General features: G+C 40.0%; 1 protein-coding gene and 2 long non-coding RNA genes across 45 annotated transcripts in view; 2 read left to right on the top strand and 1 right to left on the bottom strand.

Annotated features, from left to right (window-relative positions):
• The window catches only part of MBNL1 (muscleblind like splicing regulator 1), a 184,958-nt gene that overhangs the window by 44,585 nt on the left and 124,465 nt on the right, over window positions 1-15,908 (top strand). The gene's annotated exons all lie outside the window — the stretch shown is intronic.
• On the top strand, window positions 666-5,872 carry LOC310845170. Its single transcript, XR_014564538.1, has 2 exons — window positions 666-2,142; window positions 2,404-5,872. It is a non-coding gene; the product is annotated as an uncharacterized lncRNA (long non-coding RNA).
• On the bottom strand, window positions 5,151-9,119 carry LOC310845182. Its single transcript, XR_014564552.1, has 2 exons — window positions 7,577-9,119; window positions 5,151-7,432 (listed from the first exon to the last, which is right to left on the bottom strand). It is a non-coding gene; the product is annotated as an uncharacterized lncRNA (long non-coding RNA).

The raw sequence follows: 15,908 nt of genomic DNA on the forward strand, positions 1-15,908 counted from the left end.
ATTTTTTAGATGGCCACCTACTGAAACCTATATACATACATACATATATATATATGTATGTATATGTATGAGAGGGTTAGTCTTTTAAAAGAGGCCCCGTGGAACATGTGTACTCTGTATCTATGGGGCCTCTTTTAAAGGACTCACCCTGTATATAGGGTGGGGGGGGGGAGAGGGAAATGAATAGAGGGTAGCTCCATTTGGGGCTACCTTTGAAGGTGACCCGGAAACTACAACTAATCAAGAATGCGGCAGCTAGACTGGTGACTGGGAGCGGCCACCGAGACCACATAACAGCGGTTTTGAAAGGCCTACATTGGCTCCCAGTACGTTTCCAAGCACCATTGAAACTGTTGGTGCTGATCTTTAAAGCCCTAAACGGCCTCGGTCCAGTATACCTGAAGGAGTGTCTCCACCCCCATCATTGTACACTGAGGTCCAGCGCCAAGGGCCTTCGGGCAGTTCCCTCACTGCAAGAAGCCAAGTTACAGGGAACCAGGCAGAGGGCCTTTTGGGTAGTGGCACCCGCCCTGTGGAACGCTCTTCCACCAGATGTCAAAGAGAACAACAACTACCAGACTTTTAGAAGACATCGGAAGGCAGCCCTGTTTAGGGAAGCTTTTAATGTTTGACGGACTATTGTATTTTAATATTTTGTTGGAAGCCGCTCAGAGTGGCTGGGTATAAATAAATTATTATTATTATTATTGATAAAAAACAATAGGGAGGAAATCTGTCTTGGTGGTAGAACAGATGTTTTGCATGTAGAAGGTGCCAGGTTCGATCCTTGGGATCTCCACTTGGAAGGATCACATAAAGAAGATAGAAAAGACCTATGCCTGGGGCACTGCTAATTGGTTTAGTTTCTGTAGCTGAACTGGCTGGTATGGCATAGTGCAGGGATAGCCAACGTTATGCTTGCAGGGACTGATGGGAATTGTAGTCCCAACAACATGCGGAGGGGCCCCATGTTGGTTACCCTCAGTGAAGTGGCTAAGGGACTGAGCTGTGGGGTAGAAAATTCCATCTAGCACAATAAGTTCCTGAGGTCAACTTGTTTAATATTCGCATTCAGCCTCTCAGAGGAAGAAGATCCCTTTTAAAATATCATTTCAAATTATGTAAGTTTTGTGGGATGAAAAAAAGCAACAAATTTGAACTATTTGATTTTGCCTAATTTCATGGTAGTGTAAGCTTTATTTGGTTGTCGGTCAAGAAACAAATTGTGGAAGCGTGATTTTGTTTCTTTGAACTGCAGCAGGAATTGCCTCCCGTTAAAACTCAGCTTGCCTCAGCTTAAAACATTTGAAAACTTCATTCACTCTAATGTCTGCCTTGTTACTTCCCAGGGGACTAACTGCTGTTTTCTGTTCCGATGTGCAGGAACACTTTTACCTACGGACCTCAAATTATTTCTTGCTAGGACTAAACTGCTAAACCTTTGTTACCCATGCTTGAATGTTATTGAAGTCTGTGTGATTTTTACCACATGATAGCCATCATACTGTGTATGCAAAAGTTGAATTGAGAGCGGCGTCAGACAAATTGGAGAGTCATGTAGAAGCTACTTAAAAAGACTTAACTAGGTGGCACCATTTTGGTTGGCAGCTGACTAGCTTCCAGCATCTCAGATAAATTTGCTGTTATTATTCCACTTTAGGAATGGAATAGACTACATAACTGGGGCGTGGAGATATATATTTCCCTATTTGGTTAAAAGTGCAAGCAACTTCCTGACCATCTGAACCCAGTTTTGCTCTTTAGCTTTACATTCATTTTTGCTTCTCCTAGCTCTACACAGAAAGGAATCAGAAGTGTATAACGATTGCACTGGGAGGCTCAAAAAGGTGTTTGTATGTGTACTATTATTTTTACTTTTATTGTATATATCCCGCCCATTTGGCGAGGTTCCCCCAGCCTCACTAGGTGGTTTCCAGCACATATAAAAACATAAAAAAATGTCAAACATAAAAACCTCCCAATGCATGGTTGCCTTCAGATGTCTTCTAAAAGTTGTGTAGTTCTTATCAGCAACAAGCTCTGTGCATTGTACATAAAATAAATTCTGTGGAGGAAAATGGATATCCATATTCTTTGTCCACTTTTTCTGTTCCTCCTTAGCATCTGCACTGCTCACACAAGGTAAACAGTTACAGATAGGTAGCCGTGTTGGTCTGCCATAGTCAAAACAAAAAAAAATTCCTTCCAGTAGCACCTTAAAGACCAACTAAGTCAGTTCTTGGTATGAGCTTTCGTGTGCATGCACACTTCTTCAGATACACACTATACATACAGAAGTGTGTATCTGAAGAAGTGTGCATGCACACGAAAGCTCATACCAAGAACTGACTTAGTTGGTCTTTAAGGTGCTACTGGAAGGAATTTTTTTTTTGTTTTGACAAGGTAAACAGTTCAATCTTGTTGATGTCTACTGAGAAATAAGTGCCATTATTTTGAGTGCAGTTTGCTCCCAGGGAAAGGCATTTCGAATCAGAACTCATATCGCTTGTCCAAACAGGTGTATGGCAGGAAGAGAGAGATTTTTTTTTTATGGGATATTGAGGTACAAGTGAGACACAAAAAGGCCTTTAGCCACTGGAAATCACTTCCATGTCTTTGTTGTGCCTCAGAGAGGAGGCAGTGTGTTATAGCGGTTAAACTATTGTGCAGGGGAAATCCAGGTTCACACTTAGCTGTAAATCTTGCTGGGTGACCTTGGCCTAGTCGCAATTTCTCATCTTAACCTACCTTACAGGATAGATGGGGAGCAAGTCCTGTGTATGGCATCCTAAGTCCTTGGAGTAAGGGCAGGGTGAACCTAAAATCATATAGGTTAGTTATCAGTTTCAGACAAAACAAAACAATGACTAATCTGGAATCTAAAGGACATGTTGGGTACTGTGCTAACAGCTAGATTCCATAATTTACATCATGCACCAGCAGTCAGCATATTGGTGTCTCTGTCTCTTGTTTTTCTGTTTTCATCTTGCAAGTCCTTTCTGCTTCACAAGTGCATTAAAGAGAGAAGATAAACACACTGTGACAGGTAATCAGCTGAGTATATAGAGCTTCCTCCACCCACTTCCTTCAAACTAAACATGGTCAGCTGAGTTTTTAAGCTGTTCCTTTATCTCTCCCCCCACCCCAAACCATGTCACACACTGCAGGCGTGAAATAAGCTTGTCGACTCTTAAGTTCTCAGTGTCCACATCATTACAAAAATACAAAGGCTGAGCTTATGCTAGCATACTTGCTGTCAAGTTTTAGGACTGAATTATTTTAAAGTGTGAACTTCCCCAGGGCGAAAAGCAAAGAGACATATAGCGAGCCAACTGAGAGCAAAAAAGGCGGGGGGAAAGGGGGAATATATATCACTTATAGCAAATACACTTAAAATGGTAGGAACCTAAATAACAGAAATTCTGGCAAACAGCCGACACTCTTATTATTATTTTGCTGGATCTCCGATACAAATTGTGATGAAGGGAAGAGGAAAACAGGAACCAATACATAGTTAACACAAGGTGTTTGTGCAACATCAATTTTTGTTGCTCTTTCACAGTGCATCTGTTTTCAAATAGGTCTCGTTTAGCATGACCTACAGGTGCGCCACACTGAGCAAATAAAGGGAAGGAAAATCTGATTAGCAGTACAGTCTTTAGTTGCGTTCAGTTAGAAGTTAAGTCCCATTGATTCCAGTAAGACACACTTCCAAGCAACTCTCTTTAGGGTTGCAGTGTCAAGCCATCAAGCATAAGTGAGTCGTATTAACTTCTGTTTGCCCTGTGGGTTTAACAAGATGTCATGGCTGCTGCCAGCTTGCATCTCCTCCATGCATCGTATTGGTAACATCAAGTCACAGCCTGTTCCTTATCTTGCCCTGGCCAAGATTCCTACGATGCATGAATATTGTCGGTTCAGCATATGTCAAGTTCTGTATTGTGGATCTGGCCTTGAATACCATTCAGATATTGCAGCTGGTACAAAATGCAGTGGTTGAACCTTTTTGCACAGAGCCATATTAGCCTGTCCTTATGACACCAAATACTGGCTACCTGTTCATTATAGAGATTAATTCAGTGTGCTAGTTTTGATGTATAAAGCTCTGAACAGTTTGGGACCTGCTTGCCTGAAGGAATGCCTCTGCCTGTATTTCCCTGTCTGTATTTTAAGATCAGTTATGGAGTTTGTTTTGATGATACCATAATTGCGTGAAGTTATAGGACCCTTTTGGCATTGGCACCCGTGCTCTGGGATACAAGTCACCTCCCCAATTGCCTGGTGGCAATGTTGTCCACCTTTTGGCCTTTTCCTCTCCCTGCATTTCAACATGATTATTTTTTACCTGTGTCAGGCCAGATAGGAGAGACAAAGTAGTGTTCTGTAATTTTACTGTTTTCATAATGGTTTCCTCCCCCATCTTCCTCTCTGTGTGTGTGTGTGTGGGGGGGTTGTTGTATCGCAATGAAATTGTTGCTACCAGCCCTGAGATCATCTGTGATGAAATACAAGACATAAATTTCATAAATAAAACAAAACAAAACTGGCCAGCAGAGTTGCACAAAGACTTGGCCAAGATGACCATTAAATGCTCATATTTTACAGGTAAACAGAGCTTGAGTCTTCACAGTTGGTAAAGTGTTAGTCATGGCTGATTATTATTATTTTGCCTTTGATTTTCCTTTGCAATCGTTAATCTACTGGGGGAGTCAGGAATCCTCACTAATCTTCTGCAACTCACCCAAATATCTATAGGTATGTTTCAGTCGGCTGTCTGATCACCCCCATTGAAAGGTAAACAAGTGCTTCTTCAGCTTGGAATACTGTATGTGATACATGAGATACATGATAAATCCGCCAAAGAGCTTTAGAACAGCCGTTACTCAAATGTTACTGCTTATGAGGGACATTTTATACTAACACTTTATAGTAACTTACTGCCCTTCTAAGAGTTTGGTTCTGAGTTTATTTAGCCCAAAATCATCAGCAGTTTGATTTTGCTGAACGCCAGTGAGAGGTTTGGGTTTGCTCTTCTAATTTTGGTATAAGGAGCCATCACTGGCAAGTAACTTTGTTGGAGTAAAACTTGTCAAATCGGAAGCATATATTCGTTTTGGGGAGGCAGAACAACATCCCAGTGTACTCTGTGGTGGCATTTGTGCTGAAATGGGAACTCCCAGTCCACCAGTAGCAAAGAGCAAAGTTGATATCTGTAACTTGACCCTATAGAAATAGATCTATTTTTAATTTGTGCTGAATCTCAAAGACACAACGCTTAAGCCAAATCAATTAGTCACGTAGGTGGACAAATGCCAGATATGGAGCATAGTCCCCCCCCCTTGCCGGCGTTTAAATAATAATGAAAATGCTGTTTCCTTTAACAGGAGGAATTTAAAATCTGCCAAAGGCTAATCACTGCGATAGGGTTGGATCTATCCCAAAATTAAGCCACTTAAAGTCTGCAAACACTTCTTTTGGGTGGGCAAGGCCCTGAAATTCCACCTAGACTGCCTTCAAACAAACAAGTTTGGCAAAACAAAGCACTAAAGACAGTTCTTCAGTCAAATAATATGCTAGGTTAAAAAATGTGCTTGAATCATGTGCTTGGGATTTTCTGCATGTTTCTCATTTTGAAAAAGCAGCAGTGTGGGGGCCTTGATCTAGGTTTGGGGCAGAGATAATAGGGATTCAATGAATAAGTGCATCTGGCTGTTAACCAGAAGATTGGTGGTTCAAATGCACTCAGGGACAGCTGAGGGCAGGATTCCTGTATTGCCAAGGGGGTTGATTCTCGGGGTCCCTTCCAACTCTACAATTCTATGGGACTCTGCTTCTATCATTTCCAGGGTAGATAAAAATCAATTTTTAAAAATAAACATATTAAAAAAATCAGATTTTTTAAAATTTAAATCGGAATTTTATTTTTTATTTAAATCGTTGTTTTTTTAATTTAAATTGGATTTTTAAAATAAATCTTTCTAAAGATAGGAGAAATCTTTCTAAAGATAGTTTTCTATTTAAGTTGCAAAATAGTCCAAAGGCTATTCATCAGGAAATAAGGATTTGTTTTAAGTTTTAAGTGCTAAAACTCAGTCTAAGTTTCTTTTTGTTTAAAGTTTAACCACATCAGTTAACAAACATGGATACATAATGTCATTGTTTTAGTTAAATAAATTGTTTTAAATTGTTATTAGGGAAATGATTGTTTTTCTCCTTCCAATAAAGGACAGCAGAAAAGTTGTCCAAATGCAAACAGTTAACTTACTAAACCACACAATAATTTCACAATTATCTGTCTATGTATTTCTAATAGTATAACCAAATCAGAAATTTTTGATATAACTGTAAAAACTACTCTGAAAATTTATTATTCCAAAAATGAAACCTTTATCTGGTTGTAAATATTAAGATTATACCAGCAAGAATGAGTCTATCTGTATAAAAAAATGATTTAAACGAAGTCTTACTGACTCATGATTTAAATCGATTTGATTTAAATCAAATTCACTCTGATCATTTCACCACTGAGCCTTACCCCAGCCCCTCAATCATCAGCTGCCCTATGCCCCCAGAAGCTGTTATTTTCTCCACACAACAGTTTTGGTGACAGATAGCAGCTCAGCAGTTGTGTGTGTGGTTTTTTTCCCCAGTGAGAAAGCAGCATGGGGGAAAAGGTTAAGGCCCCCTCCTCAAATCACCCACCCACCCACATAAATACATGCTGTAGCCCTGATTCAAACCAGCTACCGTTTCATCTTTTTATACAGGGAATGTTGTGGGGTATTCTAAGCATGAACTAAAATGTGTGGATCACATCGCTACAACTTTCGAGTGATACCCAGCCGAAGTCTTAAAATAATGACGACTTTTAATTCCTTTGATTTCACTCTTGAGTATGATTAATGCAAGTTTTCTCCCATCCGTTTTGTCTAGTGGAATATAATATGCAGGACTATGTCAACCATATCACTTGCTTGTCAAATGCAGTGGTTAAAGGTATGGGATGCTTCTCGAGTTAACGGATATAGTATGAACCAGCTCAGGTGAATTAGAGATTTCTTTACCAGTTTGCATATGCAAATATTGCTTCCTACGATACCAAGCAAATTTTCATTGAAACTGTTAGGTTAGTCTCCTGAGGTTTTTAGACCCATGTTGAAATAATTTTCTGGAACAGAATAAGAATAGGCTCCGCTTTAGTTACTGTTTCCTTTAAATGGAAAAAGAGAGCACATATTGATACATTGTCCTTTTATTTAAATGTTTGTTTTCTGCCAAGTGTGACTTAAGCATTAGGATGCAAGCGTCCCTTTTAACTCCATATTCTTGCTAAAATTGCTGTCCAATGAACTCGAATAAAGGAGGACGTGCTCATAACTTTCAAAAGAGATACTTAAAATGTAACAGTTCCCCTATGAATTAAAAGCATTGTCTTTGTCTGCAGTGGCGTAGCGTGGGTTGTCAGCAAGGCAAGTAATTTGCGCCCCCTAATCCATGGATTTGCGCCCCCTAACCCTAACCCCCAGATGTTGTGGCCGGTGCGGCTGGCCCCCCCTGCACCCCCATGCTACGCCACTGTTTGTCTGATTGGACTGATTTGAACTCAAGAGAAATTCCATAAATCCATTTGCAAATCAGTTGTACTTATTAAATGGAACTAGGGCAACAAAGTCTGTAACCTCACTTTGATGAAACTGAAACATACTTTATATTGTAAACCACCCTGTGATCTTTGAATGAAGAGTGGTATAGAAATTTAATAAAAAAATAAAAATAAATCATTTTTAATACTGTTTTAATTAATTACTTGCTGTTTCAATTAATTTGTGTGTGCATATATACACACACTATTTCATTTTTAAACAGTTTTCATTTCGTAAACAACTCTGAAGTTTTTCTACCATCCATATTTTAACGTGTATTTAACGTAATACACACTTTTTCTCTGTAAGCGGCTTTGCCTAATATGCACATACTTGCAAAATAATTTCCCCTAAAACAATTCATTTTTTGTATATTTTAATGAATATATGCATTTAAATGCACACTCTACCCTAAATAGATGTGTTTTCGCACACATTCCTTGGCTGGAGTAGCGAGGATTTCAAAGGATGGCCTTGTTCCGGTTCATGTATTATTTCAGAAAGCGTGAGCTAGATAGATTTGCCTTTAAATGTGAACAGAATCAAACTTCTCCCCCATTGCTACTAATAGCTAATATGGCGTTCCCCAGCTGAGTGATAGATAAGAGCATAAGAAAAGCCCTGCTGGATCGTGCCAAAGGCCCATGTCGTTCAGCATCACAGTAGCCAAACAGATGCCTTTGTGAATTGATTAATAAGCTTTGGTGCCTTTCATCAGATCACTAGTGCTGGACTAATAATCATGCAGCTAGAATGAAACCTTATGGTAATTTGCAAGTAGCTTCTCTGTGTGAACTCTTTAAAGATGTTCAGGAGCACAGGATTTCTAGCCTTGGTAAGGTTAAAATAATTGTAAAGAGAGGAACACACACCTTTTGTTATTTTTGGAGGGTGGGTGTTATTAAATCCCTGACAATCTTTCAGATCAAATCGATTGGGATCTAAGCACGCACACTCTTATACCATTGCACTATTCTGTTGCTGAAGGGTACACATTTTCATTAGAATTAGATCATGAATTTTGCAGCGACTTTTGCTTGTGTGGTCCCCTTCTTACCCAGACTAAGAATTGCTACATTCCATTTTCAGAGTTAATATTCCCTGCTGCGATGATGACGCTCCACTCATCACATTTGAGTCTGATCTGGATTACCCCCTCCCCCCAAAAAAACCCCTTCCCACCCCCTTTGTTTTCTCCAACTTGTTCTGAGCTGGAGTTGGGTGCATCGTTATAGGAGCAGATTTCATTCCTTGAAATCTGGAAGCGCAGAATGTTGTGCAAGTCTTCAGGGACTCCACGGGAAATGTAAAAAAATATGATCGTTCAACAGCAAAATCGTAGCAATATCGAGTAACCTAGTAACTGTACTTGGAATGTTATAAAAATGCAACGGTTCAGTGACAAAATAGATCCATTAATTGTTCCGAACTGAATGAATTTCAAATGCTGCATTAATTTATTTATTAGAAATAACAAAAGTTTGTAAATGCTGTGTTAGTGTGTGTATATATGTAGAAATTATTCCTATTCCAAGATCCTGACTGTGTCACAGAGAGGTGCAAGAAGGGAGAAATGGCGCAGACGCCACTGGATTATAAATGGAATGCTGTTGGATCAAACCAAACGTCTATCTAATTGAGCACCCTGTTTCTCACAGCGGGTAACCATGAGGGCAAGTGGCCCTGAGGGCAAGGGCCTTCTCCTGCTGTTATTTCCCAGTGACCGGTCCTCAGAAACATGCTGTTCAATCTGGAGGTAGTATATAGCCATCATGACTAGCACTCATGTTAAGATCATCTTCATGTGATCTTCAGGTGCCTCCACCTGCACAAGTGAAGAAGATGGCTAAGTGAGGCAGGGACTTTTCCATAGTAGCACCCGGTTTTTGGAACTCTTTCCTTGTTCTTTAGTGGAATATTTCTGATGAAAATGGATCTTCCTGAAAGATTGGAGTCCTGACCTCGTGACGACTGGAAATCTCACTCAAAAATCCCTACAGGTTCTGAGGTTTTCACCAGGCATTGACCACACACACATAAACATATTTGACAGTCATAAGGACTATTAACATTTAAAAAAAAAATGAGAATTGAAATTCATAGGATACTGTATTCTGTGGCTAATGAATTTTGTTTTTCGTTTTTCTGTGCTTCCCTAGAATAATACTATTTGTACCACACTGGTTATATAGAATAATCACAGAAGTTGTTTATCTTCCTTGTGACTGGATGTTAAGCACTTATATTTGAAAACATTAGCAGTTTTGTTACAAACAGCATTCCCTGCTGTTATAGATTGAACTTCCGAACAAAATGACACTGCAAAGCTGACATAGTTAAAAACTAGGAGAAAAATGAAAGCAGGAGGGTTTTTAAAGACTGAGGGATGGGTAAGACAAATGGTTCTGCCTTTAAGATATTAAGATGGCTTGTAATGAAGGAACAGCTGAAGGGCACAGTGACAAAACAGGGAGACTGGAGCTAAGAGCATACATTTTTCTGGCATATATTTGTGTTCCAAGTCAAGGGGATTGTGACTCCTTTAATTCCAAAACTGATTCAAAAAATACAGCATGTTGCTTTTCAGATATCCTGATTTATTTGCTCTTTCCAAAAACTTGAATTGGGCATTTAGTTTCATATTCCAGACTAGAATTTTTTAGATGTTATTTCCCAAGCACTTAATGTTATCATCCTCTGAAGCCAAATTGGTCACACTCCTAGTCAGATTAATTCTGTTAAATGTGAAGTGGTCAGAGATCTCGGAGTGATGCAGACTCTGTTGTAACGCTTCATCTACTTGCCATGTGCTAAACTAATCCGTTCCAGACATGTTTTTAAAAGATAAGTCTACGGTTGTGTTCAGTCCAGTGAGAGCCACTCATAATGCCATGGCAAAATTGTAATCCTTTGGTGGCTTGTCAGGGCTGACAGCTCTATTAATTTATGACCCACATTGCAGATCGGTTGTTAAAAAGGAAATGGTTATAAGTAATTAAGCCACTTGTGCCGAGTAGGTTTCATAGGGCAGGTACCAAGATAATTTTATCTAGCTTTCTAGGTCATAGAGTTACTCAAGTGAGGACTCTGACAATTAGAGAAGATGAAAGTGCGAGTGAAGGAGAAGAAATCAGATTTTCACGTTCCTTAAACCTGTATTCCTGCATAAACCAATGTTTCAGGGACTGAAGGCCGGATCGGATGTGGTACTAATATAATCTTACATACTTTTATGTGCCACAGAGTTAATAAAAGGAGGAGTCTAAAAACTGGAGAAAGATGGGAGAAGAAATAAGATTTTTATAGCCCTTAATCCTATTTTCCTGAATAAATCAATGTTTCACCATTTGCACTCTGTTCATATATGAACCAGGTTTTCTGTGTGTCTGTTTATGGGGGAGTCATCTATTTTTATATTTATTTTTTTAAATGACCACAAAAATGGCTAGCTCAGGTGAGGGGAGCTTAACTTTGTTCCCTTCCCCTTGTTACTTTCCTCTGCTTTTATCATTGTCAGCCCTTTTCCTTGAGTGGTTTCAGATTTTGGTAGTATTAGACTCCCTACGATCACCCATCATTTTATATGTGAATGGGGCAGGCATATTTTATGTAGTTATTGGTACAATTATTTGTCACGTTTCCTCCATAGAGCTCAAGGTGACCCACATGGTTCTCCTCATGTCCTCACAACAATCTTGAGAGGTATGTTGGGCTGAGAGACAAGGACTGGGCCCAAGGTTGTTGTTGTCATTTAGTCGTGTCCAACTCTTCGTGACCCCATGGACCAGAGCACGCCAGGCACTCCTGTCTTCCACTGTCTCCCGCAGTTTGGTCAAACTCATGCTGGTAGCTTCGAGAACACTGTTCAACCATCTCATCCTCTGTCGTCCCCTTCTCCTTGTGCCCTCCATCTTTCCCAACATCAGGGTCTTTTCCAAAGAGTCTTCTCTTCTCATGAGGTGGCCAAAGTACTGGAGTCTCAGCTTCACGATCTGTCCTTCCAGTGAGCACTCAGGGCTGATTTCCTTCAGAATGGATAGGTTTGATCTTCTTGCAGTCCATGGGACTCTCAACAGTCTCCTCCAGCACCATAATTCAAAAGTATAAATTCTTCGGCGATCAGCCTTCTTTATGGTCCAGCTCTCAGCCCAAGGTTATCCTGTGAGTTTCATGGCTGAGTGGAGATTTGAACCAGGGTCTCCCACGCCCTAAGCCCTGTACTCTAACCTCTACCCCACAGTGCATAAGCAAACATGGGTACAACTGTCATGGCAGGCTTGGCCCCCTTTTTTGCAAAAGAAAATCAGAACTACATTGCAATCTTATGCAAGTTTACTTAGAAACAAGTCCCACTGAGTTCAGTGAGACTGATGCCCAAATAAGTGCCCATAGGCAGTCATAATATTGCATGAATTTATCTATGCATTTGTTGTCTTTTGCAACTGGTGATAATGATGATAATAATAAAACTATGTAATTACACTATATAGAAGATCTGAGAGAGGAAAAACAGCTGGGGAAGATGGTTTAATCCAACCCAAACCTGATGCAAAATATAGAGCAGACAGCAACTAATTGGGGACATGCATTTTTGTTCCGCTTCTTTGCGGGGGAAACTGCACATAAGCTTAAAGAGGTCTCTTTAGAGCAAATGTAGACTCTTAAATTTCCTTTAGGGAGGACATTCTCTCCCCACGAGGGAGTTCAGTGCTCTCCACTATCACTTGGTGGCTGGTTTTAAATCAATGTAGATTCAAGGCTACCTACACTCTGTAATGTCATGTTTCCCCCATTAAGTCCTCTTTTATGCTCTCTGATTTACAATCAGAAGAGGTACAACAATAAACGCTTACTTGGGTTCAGGGTCAGACTATGGCTGTCTTTGTGGAGAAAGCAGACTTGCAAATAATATTAGCTCAATAGCCTTTTAACCCATGCAGTTCTGAAATGAGATGGGAGATGTGTTTTCTGTTTTTGTTTCTTTTTCTTTTTTGCTATATCCGTGGCTTGGTAGCATAGCTTTGAGAAACAGAAACGGCAAGATAAGCTTAAAATAGAAGTTACTGCCAAATCCATCCTGTCAAGCCACCTGGCATGACTGTAGAGAGGAGCACAATGGCAAACGCTCCAGTGGTAGCTAAATTCGAACATTGGGTGTGTTTTTTTTGGTTTTTTTTAATTGCTCTAAAAATATTCACTGACCACATAGTAGACAGACATCTGGCTGTCAGGAGCCATGTCAGTACTGCTGCTCTTTATAACTGATATGTGGAATGGATAACCTAAATAATAATAATAATAATAATAATAATAATAATAATAATAATAATAAATTAATTAAATGTATTTATAGTCCACCTTTCTCCCAAACTGGGATTCAAGGCAACTTACAGCGTTTAAAAACATCCTTATAAACTATGATGTAATAAATACTAGGTAAGAATGATAGTTAAAATACATTACTGTAAAACACATTTAAAGCCAGCAGTAATGTACAGTTTGCCCTGACAGCAGCCCAGTGTTGAGTATTGTCTGCACCTTAGTTTTCAGAGGATAAAAAGAGGGAGGCAGCCTAACCTCTCTTGGTAGGGAATTCAGCAATACGGAAGCAGCCACAAAAAAGTTTCTTTCTCTCTCGTGTCACCAGCAACTGTGCCTCTGTTGTCGATGAGCCCAAGAGAAGGTGTTCACCCAAGGATCTTAACACCCAGGCAGGTTTGCATAGGGAAATACCATCTTTCAGGTAACCTGGGCCCAAGCCACACATGACTACAAACTGTGCCCTTCAGGTGAGCCAGCATGCCAATGTTCAGAGATGATGGTATGTATAGTCTAGAACATCTGCTGGACTAGAGGTTCCCCATCCCTCCTTCATATAGTTGAATCTGATACTTACCTACTTACCTTCCAGTAGCCCCACATATTTCTGAGCAGACATATGTATGACGTTGTTAATTCACACCTGTTTCCTTGACATATTCCGAGGTTATTCCCAGTTGATAGTAGAAGTGGGACTGTGATTGTGATTTCACCCAGCCATGCTATAAATCAATGGGGGAAGTTGGTTAGAGCTTGGTGCCGGTTGAATTTGATAGTTCTCAGGCTCCCTTTCAACTCTACAATTCCTGGCATATCTAAGTTGGTCTGGGAGATATCTTTGTTGGAAAGCAGTTGCCAGTTAGTGTGGACAATACTAAGGTAGATGGACCAATGGTCTGACACATTATAAGGCAGTTTTCTACAGTCCTGTGAGCTTCTCTATACATCTGAAGCCTTTATGGTTCTAATATTTATAAAATCTGATTAATTTGTATGTAACTGGGGACATACTGTCTCCTGCTGCTAAGAACTGTTCCTTGTACCAATGTTTATGATAGCCCAGATCTGTTTGCAGGGAAAGGCATGACTAGCGGAATGGGAACTCTGTCAGGCCTCACATTACTGGAACATCACTTGAGAAAATATTCTTAGTACAAAAAGGAAACAAAACAGAACGAATCAAATGTAACCTTCGGCAGCCCTCCATGGTTTCAAATCGAGTGCAGTGTACCCAGGCTAAAAATGAAATTAGCAAAAGCGAAACCCAACCACTTCAAGCAAATTTGCAAAAGTAGAACTGAAAGCTCCACTTGCAAGACCACACAAACTGACAAAAAGCCCAACTGACCCCCTGACAGAAGGGGAAATCTGTCGGATTTTAACGTTGTGCAAGTCTTAAGAATTGGCACTGAAGTGCTTGATTGAGAAAATGCATCTTGCTCCTTGTTCTGGGTTTTCTGGAGAGGGAAAAATGAAAATTGTGTCTGATTTGGACCCTGGCGCATTCTGTGAAGATGTGAACCAACACAAAGTTAGAGCAGGAGCCTACTGTGTCTTCTTTGGCCACCAAGGGAACTGAGGAACTGCTTGTTGTTCAAGCTGCATGATAACATTCTTGCTCCTTTGCCTCAGTCCCTGCTGACTATACATTTCCCTGTTTTCTGTACTCAGTCCTGGCATCTTATTATGGAGGGAGGCTACTTGTCCCATCCTGTCTGATTCAGGCAGTTCCAGTCATTTCAACCTGATAAGCCAGAGGTCCTCCATATTCTATCTGTCCCAGTGAATATGGCAGCTCTGTGAACCTCTGAACCTTGGTTTCATGGATCTGCTTCTTCCATTCAGTATCTTTGGATGGAAGGGAGCTGAAGAAATTGCATTTGGAAGGAAGCACAATATAAATTGGGCATTTAGTTTTATATTTCCCACTGCTTGCACAGTTTCTGCGGATATCTCCGAAGTGTCTTGCATTTAGGAATAAATGGGAATATGTCATGCACATCAGAATGAACATCCAGTCCTGCATGTTGGGTATAACTTTAAGTGAGATGCACATTCAAATGCAGATTCAAGCCTTTGCTTTCAGTGGAATGCAGACCTGGGTGTTCATCCCCATTCTTAACCCCTCGTGCATCCACTCACCAATAAATTTCCCCCCACAGCCAAGAAACAGACCAAAAGCGGGTTTGGGAGAATCATCTATCTACTCTAGTAAAACTACAATACAGTGGTACCTCGGGTTACATACGCTTCAGCTTACAGACTCTGTTAACCCAGAAATATCTGGAACAAATTAAGTACTTAACCTGAGGTACCACTGTACCTACTTTAGAAATTCCAGATTACCACGGTATACCTAGTCTAGGCCAGTTGTATTCCCTATTAAGTTGGCCTCTGTTCAGTTTGAGAGAGAGGCTATATTTTTCCCTGCCCTCTCCACATTTCCTCTTGTATCTTTATTTTATCTTCTGTGTGGAGATTTCCTCATAACTACAAGTTTGGAAAACCATCCAAGAGCTGTTGCAGGGTTTTTGTTTGTTTTTTGATATTGCACTTAATGTCCTGTCCTTTTAGTAGCTTTTTAATGCTGAATTGCAGGTTCAGCGAGAAATTAGGCTTGTAAAGATGTTTGCCTGAAAGTGCAGTGATTGATATTTACAAGGAATGCAGTGCTGGGTAGCTGCATAAGCTTTTCAAAATAAGCTACATTTTAACAGGAAAACATAGGTTATGAGGTTTTACTGAATTTAATAGTAACACTTAAGTTAACTTTAAATAACCAAACTTCTTGCTGAATTAAGTTTTTTTTTTAAAAAAAGATCACCAACTCTGACAAACCATACCAAAATCTGCAGCAACAGAAGTACAGAAATAAGTAAATAAATAAAACATGCAAGTACATCAGAGAGAGAGGAATCCAGAAAAGAAGCAATGTGTAAAGGAAAA

This window comes from Podarcis gaigeae (genome assembly GCF_964106915.1).
Source record: "Podarcis gaigeae genome assembly, chromosome: 5".
NCBI classification, from domain to species: domain Eukaryota; kingdom Metazoa; phylum Chordata; class Lepidosauria; order Squamata; family Lacertidae; genus Podarcis; species Podarcis gaigeae.